At 37.9% G+C, this 24,236-nt stretch overlaps 1 long non-coding RNA gene across 2 annotated transcripts; it reads left to right on the forward strand.

Annotated features, from left to right (window-relative positions):
- Window positions 1-9,942: 9,942 nt before the first annotated feature.
- Window positions 9,943-17,066, forward strand: LOC134824402 (uncharacterized). Of its 2 annotated transcripts, XR_010161402.1 has the most exons (10): window positions 9,943-10,048; window positions 10,376-10,485; window positions 10,800-10,886; window positions 10,986-11,095; window positions 11,410-11,496; window positions 11,596-11,705; window positions 12,020-12,106; window positions 12,206-12,315; window positions 15,077-15,161; window positions 16,956-17,066. It is a non-coding gene; the product is annotated as an uncharacterized LOC134824402 (long non-coding RNA). The 2 variants fall into 2 exon arrangements; XR_010161403.1 differs by lacking the exons at window positions 10,376-10,485; window positions 10,800-10,886; window positions 10,986-11,095.
- The last annotated feature ends 7,170 nt before the right edge of the window (window positions 17,067-24,236 follow it).

The following is a 24,236-nucleotide window of genomic DNA, read 5'->3' on the forward strand; positions in this document are numbered from 1 at the left end:
TCAGGATGTTACTGAAGATAGTAATGAAAATGTTTTAACACCTCAGTACTGTGTTTTACTACAGCTCAACCTGCTCAGTCTGACTATTTGGGAATTTAAACTCTGAGTATTAAAATGTTATTAATACACTCACTAAGAACCTACTTGTTGAGTCGTTCAAATCTATCAATTTGTGATAAGGTGATTGGCCAAGTGATACCATCCTCATGAACAATCTCCTCTTCATATTGCCGATACCAAGCCAGTTCACTCGCATTGCAATCTCCTCGTGTATATGGATTTTTTGCTGCTATTGTACACCATAGCAAACAGCTGGGATATGATGATTTAAAAATTAAAACAAAATAAGAATTGGGAGAATAAAATAACTATCGTTTGATTTGTATTAAACCATACTACACATTGAATTAGGATTCCTTTAAATATCAAATCGATTTATTGTAAACTTGTTTACTCTGTAATAAATGGCATAAAATTGAATTTTTGTTTAACTGAATTTTTGTTAAACTGAATAGAGCAGAAAAATTAAGAAACACTAACCGATCATTTTTATTTTTGAATAGTTTGTAAATGACTTGAATGCTCAGATAAAATTTTGCGCTTCTATAGAACTCTTGTTGTAATCTGAAACGATGTAGTTTGGTTGGGTGATGTATGACGATAACTTAATTAGAAGTTGAACTCATACTACAGCCATATATATCAAAAACATGTTAACTCACTGCAAAATATCTGAAAATCTTGGCAGCTCTTCCTCTAAAACCTCAGTTACCGCAGGAGATGAAGAATTGGAGGGTATTTTTATTATCTTGAATAATCCACCTACAGCAGAGAGTGTTTCCTCAGGATCTTGGGGTGCAACTCGTCTTCTCTTGTTTTGATAGGATGGGGTTTGAGAGAAAATGTGGGCATTACGAGCTCTTCCTGTTGTAAAATTCTCACCACAATCCTCGCAGGGATACCTGTGGAAAATAAGATTATTGTCACATGATTATGAATGATAAAAAGAACGATTTAAAATAAATTAATTAATTAAAGAAAAAAATTTAAATATGATTGTAAATATAATAAAGAAAGGCTAACAAACCATTTTCGCTGACATTGCAAAGGATGATGAGTTAATTCATCACTTTCTAACTCTATTTCCTTGCAGCAAATGGGGCAAAACCGACCAAAACCTTTGCATGCCGTAAGATGATTCTTGTAATTTCGATAATCCAAGGATTTGTCACATCTTACACAAATGATTGAACGAACCATGTCAAAACAGCACCGTAGCAGAGCAAATGATATAATGAAGACTGGGTATTTTGTTTGGTATTTACTATTTATAAACTGTATGGAGAAAAACAAAATCTTCTCTCTCTCTCTCTCTCTCTCTCTCTCTCTCTCTCTCTCTCTCTCTCTCTCTCTCTCTCTCTCTCTCTCTCTCTCTCTCTCTCTCTCTCTCTCTCTCTCTCTCTCTCTCTCTCTCTCTCTCTCTCTCTCTCTCTCTCTCTCTCTCTCTCTCTCTCCACCCCTCCCCTTTTTATTTTCCCAGCTCTATCATATTATACGTCAGAGGATGTGTCGGTACTTGAGATAATCAAGATGGATATGAATGGGTGCTATCAAGTAATTTAATTTAGAAAGCATATGTTGCAAATTTGATTGCTGCTAAAATGTCATTGATTTACGTCATTGTAGATGTAACTGAGACAATTCAAAATAAAGATAAGAAAATTAAATTTTTATATTCTTCATTTCATTGTGCAATATGATGCATGAAAAATAAGCAGGCATTACAACTTTAATTTGTCTGACGCCATATCTGAAATTTCCCCCTAGCAGATAACCAGAAAACATGGTATGAGGTAAAGATAAGAAAATTAAATTATCATGTTCTTCATTTCGTTGTGCAATATGATTCAGAGTGAAAGATATTTAGGTGTTGCTACTTTAATTTCCTTGACGTCATATCTGAAATTTCCCAAGCAGATAACAAAAAACATGTCACGGTGGGGTGATTATAATGTGATTGATAGGTGTATAAATACCAATGTCTGAGAGAAGAAGTAACTTAGTTTTCATTTTTCTATCAGCAACAGTTTTCATTTTGAACAGCAGTAACAAACCATGTTTTTCGCTATCATTTACGCGATGGAGCAGGCCGCAGGACATGTCAAACTGATCTTGGAAAAAAATGTAGCACACAAGACGCTGTTCCAGACAATAAGCGTGTGGAGGAAGGAGAAAGCATGTCATGATGGGGTGATTGTAATGTGATTAAATAGGTGTATAAATACCAATGTCTGGGAGAGGAAGTCACTTTCAGTAAATTTCGTTCTCAGTGCAAGTGTCATTCCCACCTCAATAACAATGGAAAATTTTTTCGCAGTTATTTTCGCTTTAGATCTGGCCTCATCACATACGAAACTGGTGCTGGAGGTCAATAAGGCCTTCAGCACCAGCTATAGGACTATTTGTGTTTGGAGAAAGGAAGTCTTGACCGGATTTGAACTCGGTGACCAGGTTATTATAACATTTTTTTTTTAATTATTTATTCAATTCATTCATTCGCAGAGATGAATTGATGTGATATTTTATAACACAATTAAAATTACAGGTGAAGCTGTCTGTGGAGAAAAACGCACGGGGTTTCTTAAAGTTGGTTGCCATCAAGAAGGAATCATTCGATAGCTGTCTGAAATGTTTCTCGAGTGTATAGCCGTTGGTGAACGTCAGGTAAAGTTTGATATTAATTATTCAGAAGCAAATTTATTCAGATAAAATTGTATTGATTGAATGTGTAATGAATTGGTGGCATGTGATAAAAATGACTTTTTTCCCAGGTGGAGGAGTGTGAGGAATGTGTACAGGGTGGCCCAAAAGTGACTACCCACACGCAACCTCTTAATAACTCACGTAATTCGTCTCCAAATTGCACCCCAAATTGGGAGTGTCACGCCACGCCCAATGTAATTGGGCGTGGCTTACGAAACTTTCAGGAAATCTAAGTTTGACCCATATCTATAATCTCTGAAATTTTGGTGCAATTTGGAGACGAATTACGTGAGTTATTAAGAGGTTGCGTGTGGGTAGTCACTTTTGGGCCACCCTGTATTTGACGTGTTGGTGCCTGAAGAGGGTAACTCTAGCCCTCGCCCTGGTGGCTAAGAGCACCACCAAATTTAAATACAGTATTGGCCATGATTTGCTATGGAGCGGGGAGGGAGAGGAATATCGGACAATTATGTTCAAAAAAAATGTAAACTTGTTTAGAATGGTGCCCCTGCTCAAGGTGGAGCAGGGGTACCAGGTTAGGTGTTGGAGGGGACCTTACATTGAAATTGTTGACATTTTTTGATTTTTGTTTTTTGTTTTGTAATTTGAGTTTAATTTTGTTTTTTGCATGTAAATTATTCTTTGTATTGTATAATTTTTAAGTGTTCGGTTTTTTATATCTTGTATTATTGATTATAAAGTGTAAAATTTGCTCAAAACTCTAAACTGTCTATGATGCAATATTGCAATAAAAACGTCAAAAATCCTCTGAAAGCTTTTTGTGTCGGCAGATCGATTTTTTCAGACGGATCTGTCTGTACTAAATTTACTTATATAATATATATATTATATTTGTTGGATTTAATAAGACTCGCGAGTCACATGTTGTTAGTGTTACGACGGCACATGTTTTTAGAACTGCGTTATCAGGATAACACTGAACATAAGAAATTAAGCGGGTACCTTTTATGCTGCTCACTGTAACTCTGTAAACAGGAACGGACAAAATGGATTCCAGATTCAGTACGGGAAAATACTGCGCCAAACCTAAAACCAGGCGATGGTCTGTTGTTTTCTTTTGATCGTACAACAAATATATAATATAATGGATACCACAAGAGTCAACATACAGACTGTGGTGACACTAAATAACGGCGGGAGCCCTCGCACGGTTAACAGTTTTGCGTTCGGGAAGAAGTTTGCACTCATGGGGCTCATCAACCAGTCAGACACCAACACGGTGTGGTTCCTGTATTGTCGAGCTTAGGGACACAAGTGAAGCTGCAGGTCGATACAGGGGTAAGAACAGCTAGACTAACTCATCAGGATTATGCGAGAAATGTGGGGTAGTGAAATGCAATTAGTTTTATCAAGTTTTATTTTCATTTATTTTTATGAAATCCTAAAAATTTTCTTTATACCTAGTTCTCTTTTCAAATAATTGTACAAAGGTCTAGCTTATAGCTACAATTCAGCCGAAGTAAATCTAATTATCAATTACACATTTCTACACACATTTTACAAGTTTACAGGAAGCTAAATGATTTGTCACCAAATTACTTGGACCAGCAAATCTAATTAAGTAATTAGGGGTAGAACCTTATAAATGATCTTCCTTTATCAACCGAATTAAAACGCATTTGAATTTGAACCCTAACAAGAATTTCGCCATGATTAAACCACGCACGATAAATTTTCCCTACGATATAATATACTTGTACCATTAATTCTTTTGAGTGAAAAGTGTGACCATATTAACATATAACTTTTGGGGCTTTGTAATACTATGACGGCATTGCTTTGAATTTGAATTTCTGATGATATTGATTTTCAGTGCTATGTAACGGGTAACCTGGCAGTAACGTTGTAAAGGACTTTGAGGGGGTCTGTAGTCCCCCCGCATAGTATGTTTGTTTTTCACTGATTTGTAAACTGAAGACGTAAATATAACTATGTTTTTTATAAATGAGTGGGATTCGTGCATGGTAAAAATTGACGATTTATTTGACCAATGCAGCGCCGCGCATCAACAATAAATTAATCCAGAAAATTGCGGAAAATAACTTTGCGAAGGAGGAATTTCACTGTAATTAATGAACACATGGCTAGCGTCGCGCGCAGCATAACAGACGCTTCCTATTATATACACTTAGTTCTAGGGGAGTGGTCTATATTGCGAAGGAGTTGACTTTTGTCATCATCGCATGGTCCATCGGGCCACCTCATACCTATATCCAAACCCGATTACTTATTCCCTACGATCTTTTTGCCTTCGGCAAGAGTAGGGAAAAAATTGTCGGAATGATCATTTTACTTATAATTCAAAGAATTATTTTTGTAGAATGTATGCTGTACGACCACCCACGTGCAAAACAAACGAAAATTATGAACTTGAGTAGTAACCATGGTAACGAGGGTTGTTACACGCACGTGCACGTGCAAAGATTGTTAAAACGGCATTTTTTATCGGTTTTGTTGATATTACGTTGTGTTTAGTGCGAGCAACATTTTAATCGGCTGTATCTTCGTTTGTTTAGGATATTTTTTGACGCGATTTAAACTTACTAGAACAAAAAATGCTATTAGCTTCCTCCCTGTGACCACGGGTTTTCTAGTCTCTACTATAATTCAAAGAATTATTTCTGCTGTACGACCGCCCACGTGCAAATTAGGTGAAAATAAGAAGTTACATAGTAATCATGGTAACGAGGGTTGTTACACGCACGTGCACGTGCAAAGATTTGCGAGCGACATTTTGATCGGACATTTTGATGTGGTAATTACGTTAAGTGTTACTGTTTAGTGCGAGCAACTTTTTAATCGGCTGTATCTTTGGTTGTGTAGGATATTTTTTGACGCGATTTAAACTTATTAACAAAAAATACTATTAGCTTCCTCCCTGTAACCACGGGTTTTCTAGTAGTTTATAAAACCAAGAATGTGGGTTTTTTTTGTTGCACCTAAACCACTCAGAAGCTGAGATAACGGACCAGGACAAATTTGCCAAATCCTGTTCGAGTCTTATTATAACCCCCTGTTCCAAATACTAACTAAATCCAGAAACGCATTGATGGCTGCTACACTAGAATGCTAAGGATGGCACTTAATGTGGATTGGAAGCAACGAAAAACCAACAAAGAAGTCTATGGCAACCTACCGAGAGCAACCATGAAGATCCAAGAGCGCAGGATGCGACTAGCAGGCCATATCCACCGGCACCCAGAACTAGTCGCAAACCGCTTGTTACTCTGGGAACCAACTCATGGGGTGCGGAGTAGGGGGAGACCAGCCATGACCTATGTTGATAGCCTACGAGCTGACACGGGTCTCAACGACACTGGAGAAATGGGCGGACTTATGGCGGATAGAGTTTTATAGAGACAGCGCATCAATACTCGGACGCTGAAGCCGCCTTAAGTCAGTAAGTCAAGTCCAAATACTGTTAATATTGCTTCTGCGGAACAAGTAGAGAGCAGTTGGAATTTGTGTTACCTGGACCGTGGGCAATTAGATTACCAGTCTGTAGGACTAGGCCTAGGACTATACATCAGTTTGAGTTAAAGGATCACGCGTTGCAAGGAACGTATGCATTTATAAAACTGGCTACGTTGCAGGGTACGATAGATTAAGAGTAATTTAGTATGGCTCCTGTCTTGCAGGCCATATTGGCATTGCATGTTTCAAGGAATGCTCTAAATTCTCTCTGTTTATAAATTTGACCAAAACCCATAATCATGGGTAGGGTGGACCGCTGCCAGTGTCTCTCTTTCCCAAACAAAAGGAAATGATATTAATTTGAATAACCGTCCGCAAATCCAAAATGATACCGAGAATGAAATCGGTCGCTCGCTTTTCCCATTCATTCACGACTTACGAATTGTAATAAGTTTTAATTAATTATATCAATCACGATGTTGTACCCTGCATTGGATCGTTTTACATTCCTTGGCGCCCTCTGTCCTTTAGTTTGAATGCCAATTACCCTGATTTCACCCTCTTGCGGCGGTTTAATGTTTCATGTTTATTTACGGCGCTCCTGGTACTGTGGTTGGAATAGGAGCGGCAGGGAGCCACGTTACGTTTGCCACGTCTTTTGTTTACATTGAGAGAACTATTCTGTATTCTGTTTCCTGGAGTTGCTCACTTCTTATTTTCATTACTAGAGAAAGGATCTATTTCTTGTATACCATACCTCACACTACCTAGCAGTATTCTAAAACATGCTGCAAAAATCTCTTTGGGTTGCTTTCGCGTCGATACCTAGTATTTCGGGATAAGTTATAGTCCAATTATAAGCTGATGTTACTTGAATCTTTATTGCCGAGTATAGCTGCCCCTATTACAATTGACACCACTTGGGAGTCCAAATTTTGGGACCTTAAGTTGTTATTCCGTGACCAAGTTATTATTTCTGTATACTGATAATAAGGCCATAAAAGCATTTGACCATGCAGTGGCTCAGTGGCTCAGTCGGTTAATCCGCCTGTCTACTGGCCTGGACGTTGCGAGTTCGAATCCCAGTTGGGCCAAAATCTCAAAAACTGAAGGGCAGCCGTCACTCACCAAACCATGGTGTGAATGGTAGTGGCTTTCATTAGAGCTGAGAAAATAACACGAGTGTATACGCCTGGGGTTGCGTCTCGACTATACTGCAGGGAAATCTGTACCGAAAGGACCGTGGCCGAAATGCAATTAGACAGGGAAATCGGCTCCCCGACTGCGGTCGACCAAATTATTATTATTATTATTCTAAAGTTGATGCCGTGGTGTCTGTAAAAATAAAATGGCAACAGATATACCTAGGTCCTATATAGTATATCTTCTCACTTTACATATATACAGTAAGATAATCAGTAGTAAAGTCGTAAGATTATCAATCGAATTTTAAAACACAACGGTGGTATTAAGTTGTATTCATAAAGATAAAAAGTTGGAAAATTTTGGTATTTCGATATTTTGAATACCAAAATTTTAAAATTAATATTCACTACCTTTTGCTTAGCAATTACTAGATAGTTGCTAGTTTTTAAATATCTCCGACTGTAAAGGTCACTGTGAAGGTAACATCCGCAGTAAATCGGGGTTCGCAGTAAATCTGGGTTTTGTTTGTTTACATTATACTTGTTAAGCCCTATTTGGGGGAAGGAGATGGCCGTGGTATATCAAGGTTTGTGGTGAATCGGGGAGCAGTAAATCGGGGTTTTACTGTATATAAGTTTATTTGGTACAAAGTCCCTAAAGGTACCTAAAAGTGCGTGAATTTAGATCGTTTCGTGCAATGTGTTTTTAAAAAGCGCGAAATGCGCACGAACCATCTATGGCTATTAGTATTAATATTAGTTTGCCCGTCGCGATCGATAACACGTAAGGGGTTTTACCTGATATTCAAAAAATTTTGAAATATTTTAATTGCAGTACATATCATTTTAATTGCAAATTTAAAACACATTCATTTTATAGGAGAAAAGAAGAAGCGAGATGGTCTATTTATTAGCAGTAATGCTAATAGTTTCCTTATCACTAAACAAGGCTGAAGCAAACTCATGGGAAGAATGGGCAGAAATAGAAGAAAAAGTGTCCGGCACTCAGGTGTCGCCTGAGTTAGATGTTAAGGATATAGCATCTATACAGATTAAGACCGATTCTCCAGTTAAGAGCAACAAGGAGCTCATGATCACATTCTTTGACGATTCGGACAAACTGGATATGTGGATTATTTTTGCTGCCTCCACTGGGTGTGTTATAGGGTCGTGCACAGGTTTTGTGGTCTTTCCCGATCATCTACCAAGTGAAGATGAAAAAGTGTGGACCATTGCCTATAAAGATAACAGGATAACAGTGCATGTTAATGATGTCGAAGTTATGGACTTCCTGATGTCAGCTGATACGTGTACTGATACGTTTAAATATGATATGACTAACTTTATAACTTTAACTGAGGTCACAAGGATACAGGTACAGAGTGGCTATACAGCTATCGCCGCTTACAGGCTACCGTTGCAAGAGGATGAAACTGGTAACGAGGAGGGGGGAGACACTGGTAACGAGGAGGGGGGAGATATGGGGCATTACTCTCACGCCTTTAACTGCAAAGCCAGCGGAATTGTTCTCGCTAGTTTCCTGTGTGTGCTGAACTTGATTATCTAGAGTTGCTGCGAAACAGTGTTAATGTTTGTAGACTATTGATGTTTTTAGACTTTAGGGTACAGCTGTTTGTAGAGTACGAAACACCTCTGTTACGTGATTGTTTTACGATTTTTGTAACGTTATCAATATTATATTTCGTATAACTTTCATTTTTTAAGTAGCATGAATAGTTTCTTAGTGAAGTTTGTTTATTTAGAAAAAAAGTTTAAGAAATGCTTAAAAAAAGATTAAAAAAGACTTTAAAGGTATTGGTTATCATATAATATTGTTAGTTGTGATGAGTAGAAATTTGAATTTTGATAATTGAGCAATTTTATCGGCTCCTCAAATATTGGCATTCTTTATTAGTTTATTGTATTTGTATCACCCACAACGGCAACCCATATGACAATTGACAACCCTGCAGTTTCTTGGCGTTTAAATCGTAAATTCGCGCGCAAAAATTACACCGGCGCGCCTTCCATTAATGATGCATTAGACGCATACATTATTAGCAGCGAGTGCGTTGAACGAACAGCTAGTCACTCGCGCCGCGCGCAATGCAACAACGACTAATTTCAAAATTATATTTCATTATTAATTTAAACTTCAGTTTTGCAAATTTGGCAATAATTGTCATTCAAATATACAAGTGGTCATTTCATAAACGATTATACTGTTTTATTTAATGGAGCCGACTGTTTGTAATTAATGATTGACGGTAGTTTATTCTATTTGCTATTGAAAAATATTACGCGTTCAGTATTGATAATTATGGTATTGGCATGATTAATATATTAATATAATTCTTACGCTACACTAGTATATGGTAGGCTTAATAAAGTTTTGGTCATTAACATTGATTGGAAAAATTCCAAAAAATTGAAATAAGACATTTTAAATTTTATTTTTAAATGTAATTCTAGTCAAGTAGTCAAGCCGCGCATCCAAGCTTTATCCAAATTTCAAACTTTGTAAATGTTTGCGGAGTAAATATTTTCGTTTTGAGTATACAAACTGAGTTTAAGGTAACCAGTTTGTTGAGTCATGCAATGCACGTGAGCTTGTATCTTTCATTAACATTGTTCAATTGCAATTGGATACCGCTGGCACTCGCTGACTTTAAAATGTTCAACCAACCCGCAACCAGAAAATAGAGGTAAGACCTTTCGTCTAGACACTTGATGATATTTGTTGTAGCTATCTCCTTTGATAAGTGATAATAACAATCTTTCATTCATCGAATAATTTTTGCAGTGAAGACAGGGTAACTACTCGATCATTATTTTTGTCCAGGTTAATTGATCTGAAAAAGAATGCCGTCCAGGATCGATGCATCATTCTCAAATATGGTTGCTAAAATATGGACTTATGATCTACGGCAGTGGTAAGGGCTCCTAATTTGCTCATGAAACATGACCCGTTCAAATCAAAACAGAAGTCTGCTGTGTAATTATACTATATATCAATGAATAATATTTTTCAGAATGTGATGAAGAGTAGTGGAAATGTTTTAATCTTAAGATGAACTACATTCTGACGTCATGGGATAATAATACAACAGTTCTGTTCGCCCTCTCCGATCCCTTTGGCTAGGTGAGTTAGTTTAATCTGAGTACAGAGTATTAAATTGTGGGCTCTATTAATAATAATAATTCTATACAGTTTCATAATTGAAACAATTATGGCCCCTTATTGTGGGCAGAGTATGTGTCTTTGTTGATATGTCCTGGTATAAACTTATCTGAGTGACTGCATTAAAATAATTTTTTGTAATTGCAATTGTACTAGACATTTGATGATATTTGTTGTAGCTATCTCCTTTGATAAGTGATAATAACAATCTTTCATTCATCGAATAATTTTTGCAGTGAAGACAGGGTAACTACTCGATCATTATTTTTGTCCAGGTTAATTGATCTGAAAAAGAATGCCGTCCAGGATGCATCATTCTCAAATATGGTTGCTAAAATATGGACTTATGATCTACGGCAGTGGTAAGGGCTCCTAATTTGCTCATGAAACATGACCCGTTCAAATCAAAACAGAAGTCTGCTGTGTAATTATACTATATATCAATGAATAATATTTTTCAGAATGTGATGAAGAGTAGTGGAAATGTTTTAATCTCAAGATGAACTACATTCTGACGTCATGGGATAATAATACAACAGTTCTGTTCGCCCTCTCCGATCCCTTTGGCTAGGTGAGTTAGTTTAATCTGAGTACAGAGTATTAAATTGTGGGCTCTATTAATAATAATAATTCTATACAGTTTCATAATTGAAACAATTATGGCCCCTTATTGTGGGCAGAGTATGTGTCTTTGTTGATATGTCCTGGTATAAACTTATCTGAGTGACTGCATTAAAATAATTTTTTGTAATTGCAATTGTACTAGACATTTGATGATATTTGTTGTAGCTATCTCCTTTGATAAGTGATAATAACAATCTTTCATTCATCGAATAATTTTTGCAGTGAAGACAGGGTAACTACTCGATCATTATTTTTGTCCAGGTGAATTGATCTGAAAAAGAATGCCGTCCAGGATGCATCATTCTCAAATATGGTTGCTAAAATATGGACTTATGATCTACGGCAGTGGTAAGGGCTCCTAATTTGCTCATGAAACATGACCCGTTCAAATCAAAACAGAAGTCTGCTGTGTAATTATACTATATATCAATGAATAATATTTTTCAGAATGTGATGAAGAGTAGTGGAAATGTTTTAATCTCAAGATGAACTACATTCTGACGTCATGGGATAATAATACAACAGTTCTGTTCGCCCTCTCCGATCCCTTTGGCTAGGTGAGTTAGTTTAATCTGAGTACAGAGTATTAAATTGTGGGCTCTATTAATAATAATAATTCTATAAAGTTTCATAATTGAAACAATTATGGCCCCTTATTGTGGGCAGAGTATGCGTCTTTGTTGATATGTCCTGGTATAAACTTATCTGAGTGACTGCATTAAAATAATTTTTTGTAATTGCAATTGTACTAGACATTTGATGATATTTGTTGTAGCTATCTCCTTTGATAAGTGATAATAACAATCTTTCATTCATCGAATAATTTTTGCAGTGAAGACAGGGTAACTACTCGATCATTATTTTTGTCCAGGTTAATTGATCTGAAAAAGAATGCCGTCCAGGATGCATCATTCTCAAATATGGTTGCTAAAATATGGACTTATGATCTACGGCAGTGGTAAGGGCTCCTAATTTGCTCATGAAACATGACCCGTTCAAATCAAAACAGAAGTCTGCTGTGTAATTATACTATATATCAATGAATAATATTTTTCAGAATGTGATGAAGAGTAGTGGAAATGTTTTAATCTCAAGATGAACTACATTCTGACGTCATGGGATAATAATACAACAGTTCTGTTCGCCCTCTCCGATCCCTTTGGCTAGGTGAGTTAGTTTAATCTGAGTACAGAGTATTAAATTGTGGGCTCTATTAATAATAATAATAATTCTATACAGTTTCATAATTGAAACAATTATGGCCCCTTATTGTGGGCAGAGTATGTGTCTTTGTTGATATGTCCTGGTATAAACTTATCTGAGTGACTGCATTAAAATAATTTTTTGTAATTGCAATTGTACTAGAAACTAGTCGAAAGCATTCAAAATGTAATATCAGCTATAATATCCATGTAATCAAATTGAGGAAGCATAAGAGCGTTTACAAATATTTTTCTATATTTCTGTGGAAGTAGTTTTTTAAAACCTTTATAATGCTCCTATTCTCCTAGTAACATGATCTTACATAATCAATATGGTCCTGAAAGTTTAATAGGTTGTCTATCACCAGACCTAGGTATTTCTGGGATTTGGTTTCTTCTATGTGAAGACTGCCATCTTCCAAATCAAGAGGGATCGACAGTCTATCAAGATTAGGACATTTGTCGAATACCATGAATGAGGATTTTGAAACATTTCGTCTCAGCTTGTTAATTCTAAGCCATTCATATGACATCTTTATACTACTTCTACTACATTGTCAGACGAGCCTCAAGTGATATTATCAAAATATAGTGCACTGTCATCTGCAAATAATAAGCCTGTTCTGCTAATCATTAATCTATTGTTATGTAGTAAATTGACATAAATTTGTAAAGTAGATACATGCGATCACAACTCAATATAGGATGATAATCATTAATCTATTTGATGAATAGCATTAAACTTTTCCTTGATAATAAATAAAATAGTCAGATTTTCCTTTTACGGGATAGTTAAGTAACAGTTCATTATTCATATGCAATGATTGATCAATACCTAAATATTCTTAGGAAATATATGAAATTAGTCTTTGTTAGCCTTTTTACGTGTATTTCTTGAAGGTTTCAATGGCTGCTTTCTCTTAGAGTGTTAGGTTGAGTTAGGTGGGCCTGATCTGTCTTTGACTGTGTTGCAACAGATCAGTTTTGGCAGACACAATAAGCATAGCTAAGCACACCTTTCTTTGAGAATTTACATCTCCCGCCACATCTGTTGTCGATATCTTTGTTCTTACAGAAACATGTGACCAACATATTGGACTGGTCTTTGACGAAAGTCGAAAGACCAGTAATCTGGGGATGAAAGACCAGTAATCTGGGGATGTGGCCCTATTTGGGGATGTGTCCCCTTAGCCACTAGCCAGTGCGATGTTGGTGGCAAGTCAAATATATAATCATTATTTCTTTATTGATAGGCTCTTAACATGTCAAATGTGACAAACTCTGTTGTAAGCTTGAAAAACTTGCTGACCATTTGTATGCCCAAGATGAGCCCTTCACTCTAATCAGAAGCTGAGATATCATGAAATAAGTGTGATAATTGTTACTCGCGAGAGCGTACGCGTAGAAGGGCGTGGTCACATAACTCATCAACCTTACCCGTGATGACTTTGAAACCAGGTTCTACCCCCTTAATGTGATGATTCTGATCATTTTCATACCCATGTTGCATTGATTTTCTTTCTCCAATCAGAAATTGAGATATGTGGGTTTATATATTGCCAAGCCAAATTTTATCCTTAGCGGTCCCTTGAGCCGTTCCAGGTCTCTCGGGCGGAAAAATATTCTCAGATCCTTGATTATTCCTGTATCTAAACTGATGGTTGGTGAGCAGTTTATTTGTTTCAACGTTCTCGGTAAGCTGTTGGTTAACAAAGTATTCTATACATTTCCCAAGTAAGAGGAGTATGGATATTGGTCGATACGTGTTTGGATCATTAAGGTCCCCGTTCTTGAGAATTCGAGGTACTTATGCAACAGTACTGAAATATTGCTGATAAGTAGGCACTAGGCAGTGAGTGAAACTTGAGCTTTTGTAATTTTTTTGTCGGATAGCTTTTAGGAATGGAGATTGTTCTCCAGTATAATTAGTATCAGACGCAAAATAGTCGTCATCTTCTCTGCCTCGAGTATAACTCTGGTTATAATTAAACTCAGTTCGTTGTATGCATAAAGTCGGTTACCTTTTGCGAAGGCTTCGGCGTCTTAAATTTTAAAAGCTTTATCGTATTTAATTCATCGCAACCCGTCTTTAAATTTGCTGGTAGAAGTAAGGTCAGTGTGTGAAATGTGCTTTATTAACAGTGATATTAGTTCACCATTTTCTCAAGTAAGTCTTTAAGTTCATTACCGAAGGTTTTCCTATTAACAATCTACTCTGCCGTTATTTATATATATGGGCCATTGTGAGCCCCAAGTGTTTTGGTCCCTCATTCCTGCCACTTCAGCATTGCCTACTGTAAAGTAGAAATTTTTCTAAGACAATATAGAAACTGACCTTGTCTCACTGAATTTCCCTAAATTCAACCACTTGCCATAATAAAAATACTAACAACCAAATAAAGTTTTTTAAATAATTATATACAATCACCAACGAACATTTCCTCAAGTTTACCTCTAGTTAACTAATTCGTGGTTTAAGCTCTTATTTTATTTAGGGTATTTATGATTAAAGGAATGTAAAATAAAACTTATTGTTTCATAGTATTATTAAATAGCTCTGCTCCGATATTAAACTTGCGCCCTATTTACATCTAGTTCTTCCCAAGCTTGTTTCTTTGATTGAAGACAAGTTAGTTTAATAACCCAATAAGATACTAGATTTTATTAAGCGCCATTATTTCGAATCTAATGAGTTTAAATTAATCCTTTCCTTACATGGTTCTCAGGTTATAAATGGTAGTACAGTGTATGGCGACACATTCTGGCGGTATTGGAATACTCCAACAGTTCTGATTGCTGTCTCCCTCTTGGGTGAGTTATTACTTATTACACATGTAGGAAATAAGGATACTAAAGTGATAATAACCGTATTGATTACATAATAGCAATCTTTTTGAGATAGTTGAGTGTTAAAAGTGCAAAGAATCACCGGTTAAATGTGGAGTTACGATGCAATTATCACACACAGGGTTAATTCTGACTAAGTATTTTATAATGATGAATGTTATAAGAATATCAACGGAATGATTGTAACAATAAACTCTATCAATCACAATTATATCATGCTAACTAATATTTAGAGAATTTAGATGGTTAAAAGTGCCATAATGAGTCAAAAATCACATAAATGAGCATGTATTGAAATTATGCTGTATCAGGGGAATGTATCACTTTTTGGCTCTATATCAGGTTGGTATTCATAGTAAATCTGCAGTAATTTGTTGAGCCACTTGTTTATGGTCATGGAGAAGTTCGTTATTAGAGTAATAGTGGAATCAATAATCACAAAACACTGATTTTAAACTGAGTAAACTAGGCAAGTACTTCAGTTCAGTCATTTCGCTTCTGTTCAGCTGTTCAAAATAGGAACCACCATTAAGGGTTACACTTGTCCTAGATCAGAGATGCAGTGACTCACTAACTTGGTTTGGGTCGTGCTATAGGACCAATATTAACTCTTTCCGACCAATTTTGAACTGTTCTGAGCACTTTTAGGAGAATATTCATTTTCGTTCATTCCATGAACCTGGTTAATTTTACGCGACTTCAGATGACTCGTAAGCCTGGCTTGTAACTACATCTAAAACCGAATGGAGGCTTAACTGATCACTTCCCAGCACTCAGATACAGCCAACACTCCGATGTCCCAATGTCCCAAATTGATGGATTTATCTTCTGAAACTAGCAAATTTCTTAATTTCGTGTTGAAAATAAATTTTTTTAGCCACACTTTGACAGAAAGGCTGGCGCGAGCGCGCACACGCGTTCGCTTGATCAAATCTATACAGAGCATCTTAACCCCCCGTATGCGATTTATGTTCCCGGGTAGGTGGTACATGTTTAAGTGGTTGAATAACTAGTACCTGTCCCAAAGCATCACAAAAATCAAGTTTGAACCTCTCAACCCACTCAGGCCACTCCCAGGAGCCACGCCCATCCCAAAATAGCTGAAATCCAGGTCAAATCAAGACTGAGCATTTTGACTCCCGTATGCGATTTATGTTCCCGGGTAGGTGGTACATGTTTTAGTGGTTGAATAACTAGTACCTGTCCCAAACCATCGGAAAAATCAAGTTTGAACCTCTCAACCCACTCAGGCCACTCCCAGGTGCCACGCCCATTCCAAAATAGCTGAAATCCAGGTCAAATCAATACTGAGCATCTTGACCCCCGTATGCGATTTATGTTCCGGGGTAGGTGGCACATGTTTAGGTGGTTAAATAGTTAGCACCTGTCCCAAACCATCATAAAAACTAAGTTTCGATCTCACAACCCACTCAGGCCACTCCTAGGAGCCACGCCCATCATAAAATAGCTGAAATCCAGGTCAAATCAAGACTGAGCATCTTTACCCCCGTATGCGATTTATGTTCCGGGGTATGTGGCACATGTTTAGGTGGTTAAATAGTTAGTACATGTCCCAAACCATCATAAAAACCAAGTTTTGACTTCTCAACCCACTGAGGCCGGAGGCGACGCCCATCCCAAAATTACTGAAATCAGGGGGTAATCAGGTAATCAAGGTTAAATCAAAATAGCTAAAATCTGGAAACCCCTGTAATCATTTTAATATGAGACTTTATAAGACAATTCAATTTCTTTCAGGGAGTTGCAGTCAAGTTGTACCAAGGATTTTCTACGATGAGATGAGAATACCTTACCTCTGATATTCTCTGATATCATATCAAAATGTTAATCTGTTTTTATGTGAGACAATGTTTTATTTTCCAAAGAATGCGTTTATTTATAAAGTACAAAATGACTTACAATTAGTAAAATGTTATTTCCATATGGTTGCTTCTAACTAGTTATCCTACGGTTAACCATTTTTATTGTAATTATTATCACTAGAAAGTTGTTTAAATACTTGTTTCGGATAAGAAAATGTGAATAGGGTCAGGGTCGGATTCGAACTCGAGTGATCATGTGAAGATATTACGCTTAGCGAACTTAGCTGATAATTAGATGTAGCAAATATAATTCTAACTATCACATTAACGTGCACGCGTATTCCCTGCGCAAAGTTATTCTACGATGGTGCACATTTTTAGCCAGTTTGGGGCGACTGCGCGGCACGAAAGCTTTAAACCTTCATAACTCTGTCCAGGAACAGTCCCCAGAACTGATTAAGGTTGCGATGTCCGAGTCTGAGTGTGTACTTTAAGATGATATATGATTAGTCATACCTGCATTCACACAGTGGCATCGCAAATGGGTATAGTCGCGAACGCAAAGAAACCGCAGGGAATGGATCGTTTACATATTACAATTACATGCCCAGGAAACTTTGATACTGGCTGGGGCCTATCTCCAAAAGTAAAAGAAATGTTCGCCTCGTAAAAATAACTTTTCCTTCCTAGGAGGAAAACTTGAGACAATGCAAAATGTAGACTGTAGAGGGTGGGCCAAAGGGCATACGTTGGCCTTATTAGCTCAGTCATTGAGTGCCCAATTGAAATAATTCTTTCTGGTATGACTTACTACCACCACTGCAGGTAGTGTCAAATCGAAAAATATTCGAGTTCATTTTTTCAAATGAAGGTTCATTTTCGCATTTATTTGATAGTTTGGATAGTCGGATCGAGCCAAATTTTATTGGATTGTGTTTGTCCATTCGAATTACGAGTTTATTCATTACGTGTGATCAGGTGATTGGTTTAGCTAATCACGTGATAAGGTGACCCAGTTAACCACCCCGTTAAACATTATGGGAATCGTTAAGGCTGCCCAATCACGGTGTCACATTGCATAATCACCCAATAAATTTTACTAACGAGATACACAAAATGCTTGATAATTTCGTCCTTTCTGATCAAATGCAAGATGTAATAATCTACCGTCTCTGAAAAAATTAGGCGTCCAGCATATTCAGAGAAAACAATATAAGTGTTTTAATAATGAATGGGCGTGGTCTAAAATATTCGAATTTTCAAATCTTGACGACAAATTCCTCGAACCAGAAGGTACATGCAGTATGTTATCTGCAAAGCAACAGCTCTCAAACATAAAAGTAAAAGTAAAACACGGCGGAGCTATTAAGGCCAACGTATGCCCAATAACTTTTGGCCCACCCTGTAGATTTTGAGTTATCGCGAAAAGGCTCATTTTGGGCCAAATAAAAGTTCGCTTAACTTCATAATTTTGCAAATTCATGTCCTCTGATTGGCAAAATTGTGTCACGTGAAGCTGGAATGCGTCACTCGTGCAATAAATTTTAGCGCGCGATAAACATGCAGAGCTCGCTGGGAAGACAGTACGGTCACTTTTATATTACTATATTAATAACACTGAACACGCCCAGCCAGTATAACTATAAGTAAGGTTTTCTGGGTGCAGGTTCTGAGCTTGCTGTTCAATGGCATTCTCTACTCTGTATTCGGAATCAGCGTCCAAAAATGTTGGACGATTTAGGCTTGTTCATGGTAATTGTTTTTTATGCGATCAATACTTTTTATCATTTATACTGCACGATTTAAGACTTTTAAAAGTAGCTGAAAGTTGACCAAGGGGCCATCTACTTGGACCCTCCTTATGTCCTGGTGTGACCGAGTTTTCAAAACCACCCCCTCCCCCGGACGTCCGGGAATTGTCGCCAGGCTTTCTTATTCCTTTATTCCTGTCCTTTTTTCCCGATCCATGACTCAAAGTGCCGAAGGCACAAAAGAGTCAAGGACAATAGGGTTAGCGAACGAGGTTTTTTTTGTATATGGTAGCTTTGCGACCGTGTGAGCGTGCCTGCGACCGTACGTACCGTACGTAACGTACGTACATGACATACGTGCCCTCGCGCACTGTTATTGCCCACGCGTGACAATATTATTAAGCCCACGTATTAAGTAAACTATGAGAAGTTTAGAATTTAGCGTGCATGCACACAAAGTCAAAAGGGAACAATCAGTCAAATTGATGCATCATGCAAACTTACAAAGTTGCATCCAACAATTCAATTGCATCGCTTTGTTGGTTTTATTTGGCTTGATAATTGAAGTGCTTTCCCAAAATTTCAAGTTGGTTGTTCACAATTTAATCCAGTTATGACCCTTTTAAGATCTTGCAGATGTGTGATCCAGCACTTAATCAGTGATATCTTCCATCTTCACTCAATAAATGCTCTGATTGGTTGGAGACTACTTATAGGACAGCAACCGAAACGCTATAACGCAAATTTCTTCGGTTTTAAGGAACGTCACTATCAGTATTCACTCAAACGGATCAGATCGTCATCACTTTAAGTTTATGGTGACAATAGCTAAAAAGAGAGATTGGCGTGCCAAACCCACTTTAATTAATTAAATTTGACGAATCTTTCAGGAAATCTAAATTTGACCCATATCTATAATCTCTGAAATTTCTGTGCAATTCTTCTAAGAAGAATTACGTGAGTTATTAAAGGGTCGCCCTGTAGTAAGTAGTTTGACAAGCTTGCAAAGTTTCAAAAGATTTCAAGAAGAACTTTATACAATCACAACGGCAATCCAAAGTTGACAGAAAATGGTGAAAATAACAATTTTCAGTGATTTTAGCAATTTTATTTTTATATCAATTTGGGCGTGTCCCCAAGTGTGCAACTTTTTGAATTTCAACTTTAAAACTAGCCGTATACACAATATAGACCTATATAGGAAGCAGAACTAAGCTCCACAACCCAAGGGACGGCCCAACACCAGAAAATACTAAATCGCAAAATTGGCGTTTTTATAAAATTATTCTTCAAAAAAGCACTAACTTCGATAGCGAATATTTTTACGAAGAGCAAGCTAAAAAAACCTTTCCGATAGATTTTCAGAATGTTTGAACAATTATCTAACTTCAATATGCTACAATTGACTGGCAAAGCGTTTATCCCTGAATATATATAATATATGTGTATAGCACGACAATCTATCGTAAAACAGGGGTTCCAGAAAACCAATTTCCCGATACTCCTGATTTTTTTTTGCGGTCGATTTGGTCAACGTCTAGACGCCCTGCAAAACTGCTTCAGAACTCTAACTCAATTTTAACATGGTTTTTAAGGCACCTGAATAGTGAATATGGCGATTTTGGGGTTTTTACCGAATTTCGTCGGCCGGGTGGTGTAGTGGTAACACGATCGCCTCCCAAGCAGAAGACCCGGGTTCAAATCCGGTCGGATGCAAGTCGGCCAGTTACCAAGCTGTGATTTGGTACAGCTTTGGCTGGTGATACACACTCTCTGGCTCGTAGGATTAAACCCTCTACAGCTAGTATAGTGCCTCGGCACAGGGTGGCTTAGGGTTACTGAAAAGGAGATAAGCACCTCAGGCCATCCCAACGTTCGGGAGAGACCTGCCCTTGTATTTTGTATGTATAACAGTGCTGGCGCGTATTTTGCGCAAATTTCTTAAAAACCGTACCTCCACACATAAACTATTTTTTATTTTTGTCATCTTTGACATCGAATTAGAATGTTTTGAAACAAAATTAAACCCGCTGAACGACTTCCAACGAGCCTTAATACCTGGAAAAACAGTTAATATAAGGGGTATAATAGTATAAAATGTATAATTTTATTATTATTATCAAACTTTACACAAATCCAAAGTAGTTACTAAGAACATCCTAAAGACCTGATAAGTCAACTTAAAAGACTTGCAGAACTGAAAACTTACTATAAATGCAAAAAATGCAGAACTTAAAACTGAAAATTATCAAAATCAAAAATTATGCAAAAAATTGAACTTAAAAGTAAAACTGAAATTCTAGAACTAAACAAATTCAAAATAAATTTCTCCACAATTGGCGGTTCGAGGTTAAATGCCTTAAGTCTGTCAAGTCGTCACTATTATTCAAGTAAATATTTCTTTTATTCAAATCGTCTAAAATATTTTTAAAAATATTACATTGATGCATCTACCAATCCTACCCCTCATATTTGACATACTAATACTATCAACAGCAAAATTTAGAGCTAGTTGTGGTGGTGAGTTGCAGTCGCTACGAAGAATGTGCCCAAACATTTTCCAGCGGGATTTATGAACTCTCTCTGAAACTGGAGTTACATTGCAACGAGCATACAAGTCCTTGTTGTTGATGATGCGGGGATAGGTCATCATGTTGATGATACGTCTTAGATGTTTGCGTTGACATACATCAATTTTATTGATAATGTTCTGTGGAGCTGCCCAGCTGTTACAGTTGTACAATAAAACAGGGGTAACAAATGCTTCATACAGCTTGATTTTTACAGGAAGAGAAATGCAGGATTTCTCTGCCCACACCTTGCTGTATTTCTCAAAGGCAGCGTAAGCAAGGATGCATCGGCGAGAGATATAAGCCTTACTGCAGAGCCTGGATCCAAGAGAAATAGTGTTGCGCCAGGGCTCTCTGTTCTTCACAGGTTCACCCTTGGCGTCTACCTCGTCCTTATCTGCAATGTAGAAGTGGACATGTTCTGTTTTGTCCTCGTTCACAAACAGGTTCCATTCTTCAAGGATCTCCTTACATATGGGCAGCATTTCTCTAAGAGTTTCCTCATCCTCGTCTGCAAAATCGCCATCGTCGGTGTATTCCCATTGAATAGGCATGAGGGTCTCGGGGTTGAACGGTGGGTTAGGCCGAATGGTCATCACTAGTATGGTATTCACTACTGCACGGAAGTGGTACAAAGCTCCAGCAAAGTACAGTGTGAAGAATGCACCAGATGCAGCATCACCTTGAAACGAACCCTCGGATGTTTCAAACTCTAAGGAAATGGTGTTGTTGATTTGTATCCTCAATTTGGTGTTGGAGAGCAAGTATCTCGCCAAACGAATGTCATACTCACAACAACCAGCATCAGCAAAAAGTTCCAGGATAACTGATCACTTGATGGTATCGAAGGCCGAGCTCATGTCGATTCCCATCTTGTGGAACTCCCATCTCTTCTCTTTCACAACAGAAATCAGAATTCGATGAGTCCAGACGATGTTGGCACAACTATGACCAGCCTTGTAGGCATTTTGCCATGGTCAATTGTAATCTGCAATTTGTCTTTGAATTCTGTGTAGAGTTATCAAGGAGAGCAGTTTCCTAGTTCCATTCAGAAGGCAAAGATGTCTGAGACTCTTTAGAGGTCCTTTTGGTTTCCCTGGCTTCTGAAGAGGGGTTAGAAACCCTTCCGTAAAAGAGGGTACATGCTCATGTTCTTCAAATGATTGATTAATGAGACATGCATATTGCTGGAAGAATACAGGTGGTTCATACTTCAGCAGCTCATTAGGAATCTCATCAGGACCTACTGCTTTCCCATTTTTCAACTTTGAAGCAGCATATATTGGACTTCTGAGGAAGTTATAGAACTAGAAGTATTCAGAGGACGTGGGGGTCCAGTGAATGGTACCAAAGGAGGGTCTGAGCTGGTGTAGTGATTTTTAAACCACTCTCTAATTATACTTGCTTTCTCATCGTCACTTGCAACTAGCTGATTTTCAGAGTTGAAGACAGATATTGGCTCTGACTCTTTTTTTTTTTTTTTTTTTAAGAGAGGCTGGGCCAAGATAGCCCACGAGAGGATAGCATTGAGATGCTCTGCCTACCTCTGGGGTGTGGCAACCTTGGGGAAGGTTGCCGGTGAAATCAGAGTGATTGGTGGAGGATGGTGTAAGATGATATATGAGTCAAAATGATACGCTTAAATGCCAGCTGGGTTTGGAAAAGTAAAACGAGACGAGACAGCATATGAGCTAATACTTTAAGTCACCCCGGTCTTATCCAGCTCTTCCGGCACAATTAAGCGTTTGGTGCGGTTTGCGAAATTGACAATTGTGGTGATGTGTTGGTTGTCGAATATGTCATTGACAGAGAGGTAGTAGTCCTGGAAATATTGACCTCTAATTTGGGCAATAGCTGGACACTGTCCAAGGAAGTGTGAGACAGTTTCCTCTCCGTCGCCGCACATAGGACAAGCACTGGTGTTTGATTTGCAAATGGTGTGAAGGTGTTTGTTTAAGCCGCAGTGACCCGTGATGAGGTGAACTGCAGTTCTGTAATCTTGTCTGTTTTTGCTGAGTGTAGTGTTGAGGTTTTTGATGATTTTAGCATGCTTGTGGCCGAGTGTCAGTTTGGTGTGTCTGGGACCGTCAGTTAACCAAGTTTCCTGATTCAGTCTGTTGACTTTGTTGTCGATTTGACGCTTGATGTAGGATTGTGGAATTGGACACTTCAAAGTGGATTCACTGGTTGTACCAAGCTTGGCCAGCTCATCTGCTTTTTCGTTCCCCCACAATCCGATGTGTGCTGCAATCCATCGTATCTCTAGCGTGTTGTTGGATCCGAGTGCATTAAGAGAGTCGTAACAGTCTCTTGTAGTTCTACTTCGCGTTGAAAGCGCAGAGATAGCTTGTATAGATGAGAGACTGTCAGACCATATGATGATATGTGTGTTGGTATAGGTAGAGAGATATTTGCAAGCTTCAATGATGGCGGTGAGCTCTGTTTGGTAAACAGTGCAATAATCAGGGAGCTTGAATGATCTTTCTTCAAGGGTGGTGTTATTGTTGTCAGTTGTGATGATATAGCCAGCCCCGCATCCTGAGTCTGTGAGTGACCCGTCAGTGTAGCAGGTGATCGTTTCACTGGTAATGTTGTCGATGGTGTTTTGAAGTGAATTTCTATATTCAGTGGTATCGGCTCCAGGAGTTGTGACGGTGAAGTGCCGTCCCAGCATCATGGTTGGTGTTGTTAGGTCTCTCGTTGCTCTAGGTGGGATAATGAGGTCTGCCATGAATTGTTTGTTGATAGTGGTATGATTTTTGATAGTTCCCTTCCTGAAAGCGATAGTTTCAAGAGTGAGGCTGCCATAAGCTTGTAGCCTGGCCGCACCCTTTGCTGCTTCGCCTTGCAGGAACAGTATGATGTCAGAAGTGACTCTTTGTTGGCAGCAAGAGC

Source organism: Bolinopsis microptera, chromosome 12, assembly GCF_026151205.1.
Source record: "Bolinopsis microptera isolate Bmic1 chromosome 12, MBARI_Bmic_1.0, whole genome shotgun sequence".
NCBI classification, from domain to species: domain Eukaryota; kingdom Metazoa; phylum Ctenophora; class Tentaculata; order Lobata; family Bolinopsidae; genus Bolinopsis; species Bolinopsis microptera.